Raw genomic sequence first — 19,871 nt, forward strand, 5'->3', positions numbered from 1 at the left:
TGCTTGCTAGCAGAAGGTTATCCATCATTCAAATGAAAATTAACACTCTGTTTGCCTGACCTTCTGTTCTGGTTTGGGGAATATTTTATATATATTTTGCAAAAGTTTAAAGGGGATTTGAAGTTGAAAGATTTTTTTCTTTGTTACTTCTGCCTATCATCTAATTTCTGTTTGAAAATACCGTAACTAAAAAAAAAACAAAAACAGCAACATAAAAAGCAACCTTGAATAGGAATGTTTCTACAGGAATAGTAGATTATACTTCTCAAAAGTTGCTAGTAGAAAAGAGTATTCATTTAACATCAGAATGTACTAATTTTAAAACACCCAAAAATTTTAAAAAGAACAAGAGGACCATATTTGGGTGGTCCTGTCTGGAGCCAGGAGCTGGCCTCAGTGATCCCTTCTAACACTGGGTATTCGGTGATTCTTTATACATTGAAAGTTAAGTGTGTACCAAATTTGGATGGAAGAACAAATGGAACAAATGAAGGAGGGGGGGAGTGGTGAGGGGGGAAGTGCAGGGAGAGAGAGAGACTCACCACAATAACCATACCAACTGAAATTTTGAACAAAATATGTAACATTTCTAAATGGCACATTACCCACAGGGCAATAAAGACCTCGCATACGTAAAGAATTTACCGAACATATAATCTTCATAGGATTAATTACATATAGTCCCAGCATTCAGAGAGGAACAGTCAAATACATTTATTGTAAATGTATTGCCAAGGATAGACAAGGTTCAATTGTACTGAATGGTTCCTGAGGTCACGGAATATCATTTTCCTAAGGTTTCCAGCTGGCAAATACATTTTCTCACTCTCTCATTTAGTCCCTTGTGTTTATTTTATAAGTGTACTCATGACAGCAGAATTATTGAACTCGCCTATGCATCCTTAAGATGGTTGTTTTCAATGAAAAGTGTGTGAAAATTAACTGATCTGTAAGCAAGTGATTCAAATTACTCTGTTCTGCCCTAATTTATGACTATGTTTATGACTAATGTCAAAACTCTAATTTGAATTTTTCAAGACAGTTCCAGCTTCTGGAAGTCTTTGCAGAGGAAGAGGAGGTGAACAGATTTACCTATATTTTTATTTTTTATTTTTTCTTTCTAAATAAAAAAATTAAGACTTACATTTGTAAATTGTGTCTGGCTATATTCTGGAGAGATATAGTGGAAATAGTTGTGAGCATTAATTGCATTTAGGGCATGAAACTTAGCAGCAAATGTTCTGGAAGGTGATGACCTGTCCTTTGGTATCACAGACTATCTTATGAGCTAATCCGCCATCTAAAACATAACAGCAGGAGGATCTGTAAAAAAGGTAGACAATAGAAGAATGATTCCATTAGCCTGTCAAATCCTTTTGCCTTTAAAATTCATGCCTCTGTTTACCTTCTTTCTAAATAAGCACAGACTGTACCAGTAGCTCCCAGTCAAAGATTTCACTAACTGCAGGACTATGCATAACTCTCAGGACTACTCATGAAAGACAAGTATAAAGGAATCCAGTGGAGTCTAAAAAAATTAGGGGATTCTGTACAAGACCAAGAGATATCACCTTTGGTATTTAACATATATCCATGAGATTGAGAAAAATATCAGACATCAATATGAACTGAGTGAGGAGAGTCCAGAGATCCTGGGGATATCAGGACACTTCTGAGCAGAAAGCTATTGACTACCAGCCTGAATACCTCTCTAGACACTAGATTTCTGTGGACAACCATGAACTATAATGCTCAGCTACATTGTGGACACACAGCCACCTACATACACGCAATTTTACGTTCCTGATTTGCATCACTCTGCAAGGGATCGGTTTAATTGCTGAAGTGGAGATTCAGAATACCTAGATATCCTCAGTAACCAAGGCTGCCTCCTTCCTCTCCTTCAGGAAGGCGACAAGTTATTGAAGTTCGTGTGACTTATGTGCCAGTTACATGTGAATAACAAGCTCTGTAACTAAACCAAGGCCAAAAAGCAAGAAAGGAGATCTTGGAGAAGAGAGAGGAAGATTTATTTTAGGGTTCTATTTCTATGAAGACTTACATATTACTCTGACAGAAGCTGTTTACAGCAGCAGGTAGGCCTGTGTTTTATAGCAGAGTAGAAAAAAATGCACTATTTCATTTCTCTTCAGTGTCTCTCCTATGCCTTAAGAACATTTACTTCTACTATTTCATCTATGGTTTGTTCTTTTTTTTTTCCTGAACAACTACTGTGGAATTTTTTATAACGGCAGTGAAGATGCTTCATTTGTGTTATCACAAATAGCTGCAGCATAGAGCACTAGCTATATTCAGATATTTGTATTTCCATTTTCCTGGAATTAGACACTTTACATTTTAATGGAAAAAAAAAATTACATTGGTTTATAATTTCTTGGATTTTTTTTACAAAAATTAGTATTAAAAAATTACTGGATTAAACCCATAAACATTCCAGGAAGCAGAGATAAACTACTACTGAGTTCCCCCAGCTTACAGAGAGCATGTCCAGGGCCAGACAGTAAACATTTGACAGACAGAAATTTTCATAGCATTTTGCTTTCATTTATTTCTTCTTTCCTTTAACATTTGTTTAATTCATAGAGTTTTAGTTAGATGGTTGAATTCTTATTTTTTCTGTTTAATTTCATGTCACCTGTTCCTATTTCAGCAAGTACTGCTTACTCTCCACGACACACACTTTGAGATTGGATGAAATACATTACACTTTGGTGGAAAATTAGGGTTCCAAATACAGATTTAGTTATATTTTCTCATTTGGTTTGATGTGGTGCATAAGCCAGCATTTCTGTGTCTGGCAATTATGACTTCTAGACAGGGACATCATGCTCATTATACTGTAATTCCTTTTTTTTTTTGTTTGATTTGTATTTTTTTTTACTTATTGAAAATCCTTTTCCTCCCTGAAAGTAGCATTTTCCAGAAGCGGAAAACCAATCATTTTAGCTACTAACAAACACAAACTCTCCAGATGCTGCCGTTAAGTAAAGGCTGAAGTGAAGTTAGCTTTAAGTATTAAAAAATATGTCAAGATTGTGCCAACATTACACAATAAATCTCTTTTTAAGAATCTGAATTTGATCACAAAAATTCAGGCACTGTAACTATCGGAGTGTGACAGGTCATAAAAGAATTTTTTTCTGATTGGAACCAAATTGGTAATGGATAATTTTCATTTAAATATATTGAGAATGAATTTATGTCATGAAATTTTGATATATAAAAAACAGGAAAAGATATGTAAATAAGAAATTTATTTGTAAAATGGTAAATATTTTATTAATGTTAAAATCCAAAATGATGTCTTTTTTTCCTGTGGGTGAGACAACCAAAGTACAAATGACTTTTAAATTCTACTCCAATTTCCAATTAAAAAAAAATCCTGTCAGAATTAGAATTGGAATCCATCATTTCCACTGGACTATGAAAATTAGAGCACACTAACTGTATGCCCTGTAAAGTCTTCTGAAAGATTTTAGAAGAGCTTCATATTTTCTAGGGTCAAGTATTTGCCTCTGCCAGAGCTTTGCAGGTTGAAATTGTGAAGATTCCCAAAGTTTCTGATTCTCTTGGAGCCTTAGTTGGCAGCTGGAGGATTTCTGAAGCTCCAATGAAATATTTTTGAAAAATTCAGCTTTGTTATTTCTGGAATGAAATATCTTAAGATTTTCTTCCAAAAGGAAAGTTATGCATCTGTTAATTAGTATATGGTTGGATAGATCCATCTCTGCTATAGTAAAGGATTTGTTTTTGTTACTAAAATCTCCTTACATATGGGAAATGTAAGTTCTTTAACAGGTCTTGCAAACTCGTAACACAACTTCTTCTGCTGGTGAAATTTTTCATTTAACTGAAGTTTACATATCCTTTCAGCGTCAAAACTCCAGAAGTGTGAATGTTTTTACTTGCCTTGGTCTTCAGCTGATATTTCAGGTGATCTTTTGAGATTTATGAAAAAATATATATTTTCCATTTTTTCATATTATTAAAACAAAAGAGAAACAGGAGATATTTTTAGTTTCTTTTTGAAGAGTAACAGAGAATCTGCCAGGCTCCATAGCTGAAGCAATGCTGTGGTAGTGTTATTTGTATGACAGATGGCTACCTCTTTTTCCACTTTGTGATAGAGCTCCCCAAAATAGGTGATTTTTCTGTTTTGCTGATAAAAGTTTTAGTTCCATCATTTGTATTTTCCTGTCTCCAGTTTTGCATCACTTTAAGTGAAACAAGGATTCAGCTTATAAGTGCTAAAAACTGACCTTAACATTATAGGGTTAAATAGTTCACTATAAAATAAAATAAGTGTATTTTAATTTATTTCCTTTATAAAATTAATATGTGGAATTTTATTCATCTTAGAATGACTCTGTTTAACTTTAGATATCTAAGGCACAGAAGTTTGAGGCATATATTTCTTCTGTATGAGCAATGAGTAGAGGTAGGAAGGTGAGAGGAGAACTCCTAAAGGATGAGTGAGTCACTGAGAAGCAAATTCCTCTCCAACATCTTCTAATTATGTCCATTCACTAAATGCAATATCGAACTAAGAGGCAATGATCCTAACCCACATGCATCTGTTAAGCATGATATTCACCCTTGTCCAGATAGCCAGTACAAAACTAATATGCCACTTTCACTCTCAATTTATAACCACACTGATATACTAATACCCTGATACATCCCTTTGCACAACATATATTTCAAAGATATTAGATCATGTCAACTACCTTCATCAACGAATCCTGTAATACTGTATTCAACTTCTCTCGGTATTTAGTAAACCCAAAGGTGCAGTACAAATATTTTTGGTTTTAAAAATTGGACTCCACCTGCCTGCTCAAGCTAAACAGATGTTAAATGAAAAAAATATTTTGGATGAATTTTGTAATTTAAAATGTATGACTAGAACATTAAGTCATTGGTCTATTTTATAGGCAATGAAGTGATGTTTATGAAAGTTTTACAACTCAGTAATGTCTTTGTTCAAAGCAAAGCATGAATAATTACTACATCCCTATTTCCAACATTTCCAAATTCAAATGGACCTTGTGGAATTACAGGCATCAGTAGATGGCAAATTCTGTATGAAAACTATTGATCCTCTGGGTGGACTTTTTTACATCTAAAGATGGTCATTAAGAAATACTTTGTTAAGCATCCAAAGTTTCCAACATAAAGCTTTTTATTTCATTCTCTCTCATCTTTCATGTATTGCTTATTTTTCATGAATTGTATCCACAATTTTCAATTATGTTCAATGTTTAGACCAGCAGGTCTTGAGGAATTTCTGAATGCTTCTTGAGAAGTCTGTTCAGCTACAGAAGATGGACAACTTCAGCCTGTGCCCTTTATTTGATTCCTGCCATGAAGTTTATATACATAGAACTTGGAAGACTGACACACTGAAACATCATGCAGGATTTCTTTGCTTTTCTGTGAAAATCACTGTTTGCAGTATTTTAATGCAACAGAAATGCATATTTATGTTTGTTCTTTTTTAGCTGAAACAAAAAAAGAACAGCCAAAAAAAGTAAGCAAATAAAAATAATTAAAAATAAAACAATCTATCTTAGTTTACTTAAATGATAAAAACAAAAATTTTCCTATTACTTTTTTAAGTTTTTTTCTTCAAGGCCACACTTATCACTTTGATAACCAGTGGTTAACTTGAGAACCTTTGGACTGCAGTTATTCTGACTGCTAAACTGATTTTTAAGCCTGAGTAATAGTAAAACGCCAAAAGAAACCTAACAAAATATTCAAATTATTTTTACTGTACTGACATACAGTTGTATACAGACACTCCAGTCTACAACTGTGCTACATTATTCTTAACAAGGTAGCTAAATAAAATATATATGTTTACCAAATTTCCAGTGTTAACAAGGACTACAGAGAATAGATGGAAACATCTTTATTACTGACATTTTTCAGCCATTACACAGACCCTCAACTTACCGAATACATCTACACGTAAAAATATCACATATTATCAACTGTTTAGTCTTCCTGAGGTCAGTAAGAGTTTTTTGCTACCAGAAGTCCATCATACTCTGGTTATCTGGAACACATGCTAGCAAGATCAGAGTTGTGAAATCCAATGCAACAAATCCAATTATACTGTGATCTGCACAAAATAACGGATTACAAATTAAAAAAATAAAGGAAAACAATTAATTTAAGATTAAGAAAAGCACACAGCAAAAGACTGGCTCTTGTGCCCCCTGAGATACTAAAAACTAGATTGTCTTACACTGAAAAAAACAGAAGAAAAAATATATAAAATGCATATAAAGTCATGTCTGATTTCATAAGAACCAAAGAGATAGATTATTCCACAGACATTTTGCATTATGCATGCAAATTCCATTCAAACAGCAACCATCAGCTATGTCAGAAATCATGGGAAAAGGAATAAAAATATTAAAAGTCTTAGAGTTGTTAATTGTTTTGAGTTATTATGTCTAATAAAAGTACCCCTTTTTGTAGTCACACACCATTTTTATATCTTTATCGTGTTACAGTTGTGTTCCTTTGAACCATGACCATAAACAAACTACAAAAGTTATTAAATTTCTCTTCAAGATATTAGGATCTTAAGTGATCAAAACAGTTACATGATTTGTAAATAAAAATATATCAATCAAGTTTCTCTTTCATTTTGCAATAGAGCATTGAGTTTGCCTCTTGAAAAAATTTCAGCTGTTATAATTTTCTCAAACAATAGAAAATTAACTTGCCTTTCTGTTGAACAGCATCTTTTTCAGTAATCTCTTTTTCTAAAGAAAAAAAGCAATGCAAAACAGCTATTTGATAATTGTGCACTTGAGATACTTGAAAGTCTAAGCAACTTGGAGTTATTTCAGCTATTGATAAGATGAGACACAGGATATGTTTGCACATTGAATCAATTAGGCTAAGAGGATAACTGGCAACAGTTGAATAAGCCTTATTTCTTTACCAAACCTAGTGGAGCTTGTATAAGACACTGGGGAATAAGTATACACAATCCTAAAATTTTCATCTGAAATATTTGTCAAGTTTTTCTCTAAAAAGTTTGGAGGAAAAAACTAAGTATGTCTTTCCCACACGTTCTTCATCTGTAATATCTTCCAAATACCTTTTTCCATCACATAAATTGTGTGCCTTGACATTTGTACCTCAACATTTATTGTATTTGGCTCTTTCACAAACCACCTCTTTCCTATTTAAAAATTCTCACAGTTATTGTTTACACCTACATCCCTTCTACAGTGAGTAAGAAAGTGATCCAGTGCATATTTCTCCGCACAAAGTTTTTTAAGCTGCAGTCATACTGGGGTCCTAGATGTTTTCATTAGCCCAGAGCGGAAGTAGCACAGTATGCGTACTTGATACTATTTATCAGGATATGAAAGAATCTCTTGTCAACCAAAATTTAAAAATATCATTTCTGATAGATGGGAAAGCTTCAGAGCATCAGAGAAATCAAGGTCAATCTTGGGTCAGCTCTGAGTCATATCACAGAATCATGACTGTAGTTGGAAGAGAACTCTGGAAGTCATTTGTCTTAAGTCCCTGCTTAGGCAGGGTCACCAAGATCTGCTTGCCCACATACAGTAGCTTTAAGAGAGTAGCTTGACACTCTCTAAATTAAGTACAAAGTCAGTTATGAGCTCTCAATGTCTTTTTGAAATACTAAGTTATGTAATGCTTGATTATTAAGGGCAAAAGGACAAATTAAATCACAGAATGGCTTGGGTTGGAAGGAACCTCAAGGATCATCAAGCTCCAACTCCCTGTCACAGGCAGGGTTGCCAGCCAGTAGTGGTGAGGTGGTGATACACTGGAACTGGTTGCCCAAGGAGGTTGTGGATGCCCCATTCCTGAATGCATTCAAGGCCAGGCTGGATGTGGCTCTGGGCAGCCTGGTCTGGTGGTTGGTGACCCTGCACATAGCAGGGGGGTTGAAACTAGATGATTATGGTTGTCCTTTTCAACCCAGGCCATTCTATGATTTTATGATTCTATGATTCTACAATTCTATGATTCTACAATTCTATGATACCTACTGTTGTCACTGCTCATCTCTCAAATTGCATATTTGGAAAAATATTGATGCAAATAATCCATGGAGACCATCACATATGATTCAGAAATTATTATAAATATTAGGAAAGCATCCTATGCAAACAAGCATTTGTTCTATAGACCGTAGGATACAAATTTTACACTTTGCCTTAGGACTCAATCTGCACGCTAACCCCAGAATTGAAAAGGATCTCAAGAAATTAGAGAACACAAATCACAGCAAAGGATTTGTGACATTGCTGTTATTTATGTCACATGAATGTAAAATATGTGATAGTTGGTTAAATGTCTTGATTTTTTTTATCTTAACATGACACCCAAATTGGTGATGAATTTGAAATTAATTACTTTTTTCTTCATGAAAATTAAAGGCAGAATTGAGACAACGATATGGTGTCAAAGAATTGTCAGTACAAGGCATTAAGTTTATGGTACTGGCTAGGATTTATACAACAGCTGAAACTATTCTAAATGTTATTTTCTACTTATCATATTATGAAAGTGCTATTGTCATCCCTCTCTTTTCACAGAATCACAGAAGCATGGAGTCATAGGAGCTGGAGGGGACCAGTCATCCAGTCCAAAGCTTTGCTACAGCAGTAGCAAACAGTACCTACAGAAGGTAGCACAAGTATGAGTCCCAATAGGTCTTGAATATTTCTAGAAAAGGAGACTCCACAACCTTTTTGAGCCACCTGTTCCAGCGCTCCGTCACCCCACTGTAAAGAAGGTTTCCCTCATGTTCTTACGAAACTTCCTGTGTTCGGGTTCACTTTCACTGTCCTTGTTATGTTGCTGGGCACCACTGAGAAAAGCCTGGCCCCATCAACTTGACCCACTCCCTTTCAATATTTACAGGCATTGGTAAGGTCACCTCCTAATCTTCTCCAGGTTGAACAGCTACATGTCTCTCTTTCTTTCTTTCTTTCTTTCTTTATCCTGGAGATGTTCCAGGCCCCTTATCATCTTTGTGGCCCTCCTCTGGTATCTCCCCAGTAACTTCCTTTTATCATCAAAAAATCTGCAGCTGACAGTGTCAGTGATATCAGATCAGGCACCAGGGTGACAGCTGCTGACCTGTCACTCTGAGAAATTACTTTAGTCAGGAGTCAGAAGTAACATTTATACCAAAGGTCATTCCTGCTGCAATCATCATGGTCCTGCCAACTGCTCTCTTCTAAGAATCATAGGATTGCTATTTGGCAATGGGTCACATTTCACCTTGTTAGAAAGTGAAATCTTCCTCATAGAGAGAAAAAAATTGGCAGATTACCAATGTGTTATCTTAAACATTATAAGGAAACTAATTTCTTCAAAATACATTTAGAAATGTAATTATAAATGGGTATGCTGGGACACAAACCACCATAACTCTTTACTGCACGCTTCCTCTGGGCATTTGGAGATAAGTAGCATGAAACAATTCCAAAGCTGATTGTTATTGCTGAACAGGAGACATAAAAATAAATAAATAAATAAATGTTGCTGATATACAGATGCCTGCACTGCCACGGTGACAGGTGCTAGTATGACTGAATGGAAACCCAATAGAGAAAAATAAAAGGAAAAATATATATTAGCAAAAACAGCAGTAACAACAAAACTAAATATTCTGAAATCTTTTAGTGTGACTAATTAATGAAAATCCTAAAGCCTGGAGATCTACAGAAGGGGGAATCAATGTAAGACTTAAATTTCAAGATCACTGATGAAAAACTTTAGATCTTTTCACCAAAAATGAAGTGGAATTATTCTGGGACACCTGAATTGAATATATTCAATTCATCACACAGCCTACAAGATTCAAGTTTTAATAGATCTGACAACATACTCTGAAGAGGTTAACAACTGTTAAATAAAACTGATCTTACACAAAACTTGTGTATCCTAGCCATAGAATCGTAGAATCATAGAATTATAGAATCATAGAATCGTAGAATGGTCTGGATTGAAAAGGACCACAATGATCATTTGGTTTCAACCCCCCTGCTGTGTGCAGGGTCACCAACCACCAGACCAGGCTGCCCAGAGCCACATCCAGCCTGGCCTTGAATGCCTTCAGGGATGGGGCATCCACAACCTCCTTGGGCAACTTGTTCCAGTGTGTCACCACCCTCGGAGTGAAAAACTTCCTCCTAATATCTAAGCTAAGCCTCCCCTGTCTCAGTTTAAGACCTTGTCCTACCACTATCCACTCTCATAATTCCATTCACATTCCCCCTCCTGCTTATATGCTCCCTCCAAATATTGGAAGGCCGCAATGAGATTCCTCCAGATTCTTCTCTTTTCAAGATTTCTTCTCTTTTTCAAGCTAACCAAGTTCAGTTCCCTCAACCTTTCTTCATGAGAGAGGTGCTCCAGCCCTCTGACCATCTTAGTGGTCCTCCTCTGGAGTTGTTCCAAGAGCTCTGCTTTCTTGTGCTGGGGGACCCAGGGCTGGACACAGTACTCCAGATGGAGCCTCACAAGATCTGAGTAGAGGGAGACAATCACCTCCCTCTCCCTCCTGGCCACCCCTTTTTAAATTCAGCCTGACAAAGTAATAACGTTTTTGTTCACAAAGAAAGCTTTCACAATTGCAAAACAGTTTCCCAGAATCGATCCAGGAGAATCTTGTGAACTCATGAAGATGCTGTAAATAATTCTACAGTTAAATCTAGTTCAGAGTAAACATTAAACATTCTGTGTGAGTATGCAGAAGTTGAAATTGAACGTATGAATTATAATGCTATTATATAACTGAATTGTATGCTGAGGTATTTTTATAGTGGCAGTACTTTTGTGACTGCAATGGCATGACATCAGGATTCTGTTGAATTTCAATAATCAATATTAAATTACTGCATGCAATATTAAGTAAATTAAATAATATTAATGTATCATTTTGTATTTTTATGTTATATAGTAAAAATTAATGTTAATATTCAGAATATTCATTAAAATACTACAAGTGCTGCAATATGTCACATGCAGTAATGGGCACACATACAAATATATTCAAGAAACCTTTGTCAGATATCACAGAACAGAAAGAAGCAATTGCAAAATATTAATATCTTTATAATAGGCATACAACTTGTAAAAAGTACTGGCATTCATTAGAAACATCCTGTACTTTCCTAAAACAGCTCTCTCTGCAGAATAGACATACTCTGGACCAGCTGGCATAGAAGAGCCCACGTCCATTTTAAATTCTGTTTCCTTTCAAAACGTGGTAGGTCATATTCAAATTGACCATCTGGAATAGTTTCTATTCTGTACTGAGCCCTAAACTATATCTACGGCCTGCTAATTGTAGCCAGGTCTGTACCAGATTTAGAGGTATAAATGATGGAGTTGCTGTGAGTGGGAGCAGTACTGGCAGCACTTAATCACCAGAACAGTAATTGACAGCACCAAGTGCAACTTCTGGACTGTGATTTAAAACATCTTCCAAACTGGAGAGAGAGATACCTTCTGCACGGTTTGTAACAAGAAATTATTTCTGTGTAGATTATTTACCAAGTGATGAGAGAACTACCTTAAAATCAGTAAACAGGAAACAACAGGAAAAAAAAAAGTATAGATATTCTCTCTTATTTTAGGAAAACCTAGGCTTGAAATGTATTTATCAGTCTGACGGCTTAAGTTATATATGAAGGTTTTTGTTGTCTCAACACATTTAAATCTGTTGTCTGATAGAAAAGTAAGAGAACAGGGAAAATAGAAGTGAATGAATGCAAAAATATGTATAATTAATAAAATATTTGTATAGTTATTATATTTAGCCTTATATACCTGCCATGGCTCTTTCCTCTGCCCTATAAAGTGTAGTGGGCAATATTTTATTTTTTTTATTACCAATAAAACTCAAAACAAAGCAAGAAATGAGATGATAAACTAATTATAACTCTTCAGAATGCTACTAGCTACAAAGAACTGGGATATTTTACAATTATCATATTTGGTCTGTGATTTTTTTCTCCATATTCATTTAGAAATACCAAATATCTGATTAATGAAGGAAATAATACTACATTGACGGATTGATTGTTGAACTAGACAATCTTACTGGTCTTTTCCAACTTTAATTATTTGATGATTCTATCCCTGAGGTGTTCTTACAAGTGGATCCACTTCTTCATTTCTGACACATAAGGAAACCAAAACTATAGTTCTTCATTTTGTAACATTGCTTAACTGAGCCTAGAAACAGACATCTCAGTAAAAAGATTCCACGGAAGAACCTGAAGATATTAGTTACCCCATACATGCTGCCTACGAGCAGGTTTTAAAATGAGTAATTACTATGAATACTGGAGATTATATAACCACAATTTTGGAATGTAGAATGTTGTTTTAATTACTTAAATACTCAGGGTATTACTAACAGAAGTTCCTTTTGCCCAAGTCATTGTTAAGAGAAGTGAATATAACTCAAAGGCATGCAGTACAACTGATATGAAAAGACAAATTAGTTGTGAGAAAGTCATGATGATTGAAGCTGTTGAGTTTCAAGCTAACTTTTAGAAATTTGGAAGCTTCTATTTTAATTTCATTTAAACTGGGAAATGCAATGAAAGGAAAGGACGTGAAAGCAGTATTCAATCTCACATTTTTATTAATTTTTTTCTGCAAGATTAAGAATTAATGACTCTAAAAGCTTGTCAATTCCTATCTGAATTTAAAAGGCTTCTTTTCAGAAGTAATAGTCATCTCTTCTCATAGATTTCTGAAGACTAATTACCTAAAATATTTTAAAATTAATTGTTCAGGAGTAACAGTAGGTTTCAGCCATTTTGTTTGCATGCACGAACCTCTGGAGTCATTTAGATGTACTGGATGTAACACTTAAGTAACTACTGTATTGTGGGAAAATAAGATACACAGCTTCAAACATTTTCTCTAAAGAGTACATGTTGCTCACTTGCACTTTTGAAAATCCCTGGCTGAGTCTGGGCCAACTTTTTAACTACTCTTAGTTTATTTATGGATTGACTCCAAACTAAGCATTGGATGATGGCTTCAGGTAAGCTCTCCTAGCTATTGGAGATAAAATGTAAAAGGAAATGTTGACAAATGTGTGAATCAGAACTGGGATTACATCATGTATCGAAATTTAGGAAATTTCTCAGAGTCTTCAAGGAAGATTCTCTCAAATGCCATACATCTGTGAGATGATAAACCTGAAGAAATTTGGTATGGATTACATTTGCTGGACATGAAAGATGAAGACAGTTTCCTCCCAGAGATTTACCAGTGGGATTTTAAATTACTAGGAACTTCTAAGCCAATATAAATGTGCTATCAATATTGGTGTACTGCCTATAACACTTTTGAGAAGCAAAAATAAGTTAATGAGATAAAAATAAATTTGAAAAAACAAACATATTAAAAATTATGTGATAACAAAGACTGAAATTTGCTATGAAGCTATGCTGATTAAGAAGGATGAAAATGATCAAGAAAAATAAATTCATAGCTGTAAATTTTGTTCCACTAAAAATAAATTTAAAATGTCAAGAAGACATTTATATTTTTAATGATAAATGAAGACTTAACTGTGAACAATGAAATACATTATTTTTGAGAGGAAAGGAAAGTGCTAAACAGCTACCCCTATGTCACTCACTGGAGCAATAGCAGTAACTATCTATGTCTCTACATGCATGGGGATCTGTTCTGAAAACTGCAAAATCATGAAGATGTGCTAGATAAAATGTTTAATTTGAGTCTGTGCACATAGGAAATCTGCTGTGTCTTCTTCAGGCTGTTATGACAAAATGCTGGACCACAACATTCCCCATCAGCTCCCACCTTCAGCCACAATGCCTTCATGGAAGTGCTGCCTTTTCTAAAACTTTGCAATCTCTACCTCTCCCTTTTAATTGGATGTGATAGTCACTGGAAGCATACAAATACCTCACACAACCAGCATTTTAAAGGAGCTATGATATAGAATTTTATAATTTTGAGATCTTGAAATTCATATGTCTGATACTAGAAAACAGCATTCTACATTTACTTAGGATTTCATATTTACTATTAGAGAATAAAGGCTCTAGGTTAGAAGTTCAGTCTTCAGGAATACAAATTAGGATTGCGTGAATACTAAGAGATTATTCTGTGCCTGTGTACTACTTTCAACATTACAGTCTTAATTCTGACTTAGTCTTTGAATATGAGGATGATTCTAGATAATTGCAACAGTAAGGAGAACAATGAAAATTCTAATAAAAAACCTGTTTCTAGTCTACTGACAAGGTTACAAATCTGAGTTAAAGCATAATCAATCTGCAAAAACCACTTGACCACTATATTTCATTTCAGATTTGTAGTTTCTCTGGTTAGTGTCTGCTAACAGCTAAACCATGACAAACAGAACTGCAACGGGCTTTGGTAAGAAAGAAGGCCAGCTCAAGCATTACTACAGGGGCATTTCTGAAGTTGTCATGAACCTTTTCCACTTGGGATCTGACTTCTGTTCATGTCTTGCTGAACATCAGTATGTGAAGGAGTGAAGAAATAATCAGAACATGTCCATGTGATATCTAGGGCCAAACATAAGAAGCTGTTGACACTTCTACTTCTCACACTGTATTTCAGGATAAACACTTGTACAATTCTGAAAACAGCGGTTGCTGACAGAGAATGATAGTTCCTATGACAAACTTAGGGCAAGGTTATTTATTTATTTGTTTGTAATATATTATGCAGTCTACTCCTTTAAAACATGTTAACTAATCCCATATTTGGCCAAAGTAATTTCTCTCTATCTTTTTTCATTCAGGTTTTGTTAACTAATCTTCAAAATTGCCTCAGTGTGAGACAGGATGTTAGGAAAAATCTGTTCTACTTTAGTGACTGGGTTGACAACCACAAATACCACTCCTGTTTAAATATGTTATCCGGTGAACTGTAGTGCTACAGACAGGAACTTGATATCATTACTTGATGGAAGTTATGCCATGAAGTACTAACTCAAAATGTGAGTCTGAGTCATATCATGACATTCCAATAAACAGAAATGGTGTCTTAAGTCATTCCTTGCAGTTCTAAACAACCAGTAAAAGGATTCCACTAGGAGCGTGGAAAAGATACACTAAGCACACAAGTGGGAGGGAAATGGGGTAGAAGTGTACTTACATTAGAGTCATATGAACAACATAAACTTCCTTTATCACATGGCTTGCCACTTCCATATAACGTAAGGAAAAATGCTCCATTCCTGCTCACATATAATGGCAGAGTGCGTACAGGACATGCAGGATGAAGGGGAGCAAATATGCTCCTGCTTTTAGGAGCATACCACAGGGTGGGTGAGTTCTCCTAGTAAACTGAGTCCATCATTCATGCTCCAAAACACAAATGTTGATCTCAGGGAACACACAAATATGAAAAATCCTGTTACCTCATCAGTATTGCTATCAAATGCATCAGACTCATCAGCATGTGAATACTCAAGGTAGAAAAGCATTTATTTTAATTAATATTTCTGATGTCTTAATTTCTCTGGGCATTTCTGATATGGTAATTCCTGGTAATTCCTAGTCACATAAGGCAAGGAAAATGTAAAGTGTTCGAATGTACTCACTAAGGAAAGCTGTTTCAGAGTTTCAATCTTTAATGTTGTAAAGCTTTCAATGGGAGCTCAAGAGCCTCCTTGACTGAGATTTTGCTCTTCAATCAAAGGCTTGCAGACAAGAGGCCAACAGGGTCTTTGAAAAGGGAAATACTGGAGAAGGAAGGAGGCAGTTCATGGCTTTCTGAATATAGATGGTGACAAGAAAAATTGTTCATGGAACTACCATATTTCTTTGTAAATGGTAATAGAAATATATTTCCTGCACTCTCCTGTGTGTTTTTTTTACATAGACATAGCGATAAATTATTACACTTGTTGACAGAAAATGATTCTCTTTCTAAGAATTTTTTTGCTAAGTTTTTAAGCACAGAAAACATCAATAATTGTAATAAAATGCTAGATAAAGTGAGATCTAGGGAGCAGGATTAAATAACTACAAGGGAATAAATGTAAATTTATAATTAATGTACATTCAATCACGTGATCAGCTCTTTCCTTAAGTTTTATCTGTAGAAAACCATTCAAACAGGTGACCATAACCTCAGCTGGAGATGTTCAAAAGACTTTATTGTTGAAAATTGCAATCACATGTTTTGAACCTTTTGCATAAAATTCCTAAGGCAGATAATGTTGCACATAAAATTACAATGAAATCAATAATGTAATTGTCAGCTATGTCTATACCAGTTCTGTCTTCAACCGTAGAACACATTTTCTAAGAAAAGGCCAGATTGACGATCATGCATATGCAGACAGCCAAAAAATATATCTCAGTGCAGAAACTAGCCAGAACAGCACATCTGCAGGAGAAATAAATAACTTGTGGATCTGGCAGTAGATACTACAAAAAGAAAAGCATTGTTGAATCAGAGAATCAAAGTATCAGAGGTTAGTTTGAGTTGGAAGGAAACTATATGTTACTTGACAGTAGGATTTCAGCAGATCTGAAGCCAGTTTGCACTGAAGATTCACATGCTGGAAAAAAGTTTCTTTATATGGGTACAATGACCATAGACGCCAGTAACACTGACTGCCTACTTTTCAGGTTCTCATGGAGGTCTTATCTCTGTGACAAGCAAAGGGTTCAATTTTGCAATCTTGATCTTTTTTATTTATTTATTTCTGAATCTTCAGAAATGCTACATACTATTGATTGATTATAATATGCTAAGTGATAAGCAACAATCAGACAGTGAATAAGTACTACAGTGAGGAAAGAAAAGAGCATTCAGGCACTGGAGTGGGCTGCCCAGGGAGGTGGTAGATTTGCCAACCCTGGAGGTGTTCAAGGAACGTTTGGATATTGTGTTGAGGGATATGGTTTAGTGAGAACTATTGGTGATAAGTGGATGGTTGGACTGGATGATCTTATAGGTCTTTTTCAACCTTGGTGTTTCTGAGAAAAATCCTACACATAACAGAATAGTGTTTTCTTATTACTGTGCTTCATGAGATGTCAGTTGTCTGTATGTCAACACTGTCATATGTGAACTTTTGGATATCCTCTGAAGACACTGCGCATTACTAAGATCCAGTCTGAGAGGTACAGACCAGAGTAAGGATGGAATGGAAGTGAACTGCCAGAGTCTAATGAATCAAATATAGGATCACAGTCACACAAGATGGTTCCAGTTGGGAGAAACCTTTAAGATCAGCTAGTTCTAATGCGCATGCTATAGGTAGGGTCACTTCTCACTGGACGAGGTTGCTCAAAGCCCCATCCAGCCCTGCCTTGAATGCCTTCAGGGAAGGCATTTATTCAGTGTTAAACAAGAAGTAGGCAAAAAGTTCATTAACAGAATCATAAAAATATTCCTTCAGAAAGTAAAGGAAGGAAGGAAGGAAGGAAGGAAGGAAGGAAGGAAGGAAGGAAGGAAGGAAGGAAGGAAGGAAGGAAGGAAGGAAGGAAGGAAGGAAGGAAGGAAGGAAGGAAGGAAGGAAGGAAGGAAGGAAGGAAGGAAGGAAGGAAGGAAGGAAGGAAGGAAGGAAGGAAAGGGAAAGGGAAAGGGAAAGGGAAAGGGAAAGGGAAAGGGAAAGGGAAAGGGAAAGGGAAAGGGAAAGGGAAAGGGAAAGGGAAAGGGAAAGGGAAAGGGAAAGGGAAAGGGAAAGGGAAAGGGAAAGGGAAAGGGAAAGGGAAAGGGAAAGGGAAAGGGAAAGGGAAAGGGAAAGGGAAAGGGAAAGGGAAAGGGAAAGGGAAAGGGAAAGGGAAAGGGAAAGGGAAAGGGAAAGGGAAAGGGGAGGATTTGCTGCATGTATCCCTGGAAGATGTTATTGAATCGGAATAATGATTATTAATTTCCTTGTTTAAAACAATGAAAATATTGCAAATGATATCTGACAAAACACACATATCAGTTAAAGAGAAACTTTCTGATGGTTTTAAAGGATGTAGATATTCTTCTTAGACATAATCATGAAAATAGTCCCTTATGTATTTATAGCAGCTTCCAGTACATAAAACAACATGAAATGAACAGAGATAGAATGAGACAGAGAGCCTGTGGATAACAGAAATAAATATTCAAGTTACAGCTGTTTTTTTGCTTCACTTTATTAAAGATCTAGTAAACAAAAGTTTGGGCTAGATTTCAATATCAGTTTACAAAATTTCACCAGTATAAGTTTTGAATGAAAAGGTTGGAGGTTGAGAATAACTAGCAATAGGTGCAGGGTTTTGGGCTGCTGACTCAGGCACTGCATCACCATGCTTACTGCCCTGTGCTGACATCATTGAGAGCTCTGGTGATGAGCAACCTTGGGTTGGGATTCTGTACTCACATAACATGAGCCTTTCTACAGATTCTGAGCTGAAGTGGAATTCAGAGAGATCCATGCAGAATTTTGGGTAATGTTAATACCTAAGAACACCAGAACAGGCTGCAAATTTCAAATGAAAGTAGTAGTCATAAATTGACTGTCTGAACATATAAAACACTCATCACTCTTTCTTCTTTCTGCTCATAGGAAAATAAAGGAATCACAAGAGACAGCTTTTGGTTTAAATTTTTTTGCAGGGTCAAGCTGATGACAGGAACATCTGGCAATTGAAAGTGGCATAGTTCTAACAGCTACCTAGGAAATGAGGTGTGAGAAGCACTATTACTCAACTGAGACCTAAAAAATTGACTCGACATGACAAAAGGAAATCATGGCTTTTAATTATCACCAGTTCTTACTCTGGAAAATGAAATAACCAGTCCTAGTGATGGCTACATTATCATATTGGCATCCTGTCATCTTTTAGCCCACTGAAGAATATAATTGTTGATAGCCTGGTATTTAGTGTTTATCTACTGTGTATTTTAAGGTTATTGAGTTATGCTTGAAAGCCAAATTCATCCATAGTGTAAATGACAAAGCACAAACTACATCCTGTTTAATCTCTAGACAGGTGTTGGAAAGAAGGCCAAATACTGACATATTTATCAACACCTCTGCTTAAAATTCTTTGCAAGTGATATATTTTACGTATCAGCCAAAGCTATTTGCTCTTGACACTGTCTGTAAGAATGGAATCATCTTCAGTACAATAAAAATAGTAAGTTACGTTTTTTAATCACCAAGGAAGATAAATCATTGCAATGAACGAGCAGGGGAAAAAATACATATCCTGTCAAAGTAACTAATTTTCTTATGATGCATGTTTTCTGACTTCTCATTACCCTAAAATTACATTGTAAATGATGGAAAAATGTTGATATATTATATAGAATAATATTTTCTATACTACAAATGGAACTTCTATCAACCTCTGACCAAAAAACTCAATCTTAAATTGCTGGAAAGCAATCTTTAAAGTAACATTCACATCTGCAGAATGTCGTATTTCAGTTTTAAATTTCATGTATCATGTTTTATGAAATATTTGCAGGGATCTGAAAAACACAATAATGGAAGCAAAAATAGATAAGTATTCCTTCCCCACCTCAAATCCACAGTGTGCCTCAAGACCGCATATTTCCTCCGTTCATATCCATGAGAGGGTCAATCAGAGTTGGTGGTGTCAGACAACAAAAAATGCTTTTATATGTACGTCTTATATAAGTAATTAGTATATATATATATGTATGTAATAAGTAAGTCTTTTTCAAAGTAATGCTTTTATAAGTAAGAAGAGGTCTAAGGAGAACATGGTCATTAAACAAGTGAAGATGGGAAAAAGGCAGACACATTTAATGCTTTTTTTTCCCCTCAGTTTTTGATTTTCACATAGTCA

This window comes from Tetrao urogallus (genome assembly GCF_951394365.1).
Source record: "Tetrao urogallus genome assembly, chromosome: 3".
Classification (NCBI taxonomy): Eukaryota; Metazoa; Chordata; class Aves; order Galliformes; family Phasianidae; genus Tetrao; species Tetrao urogallus.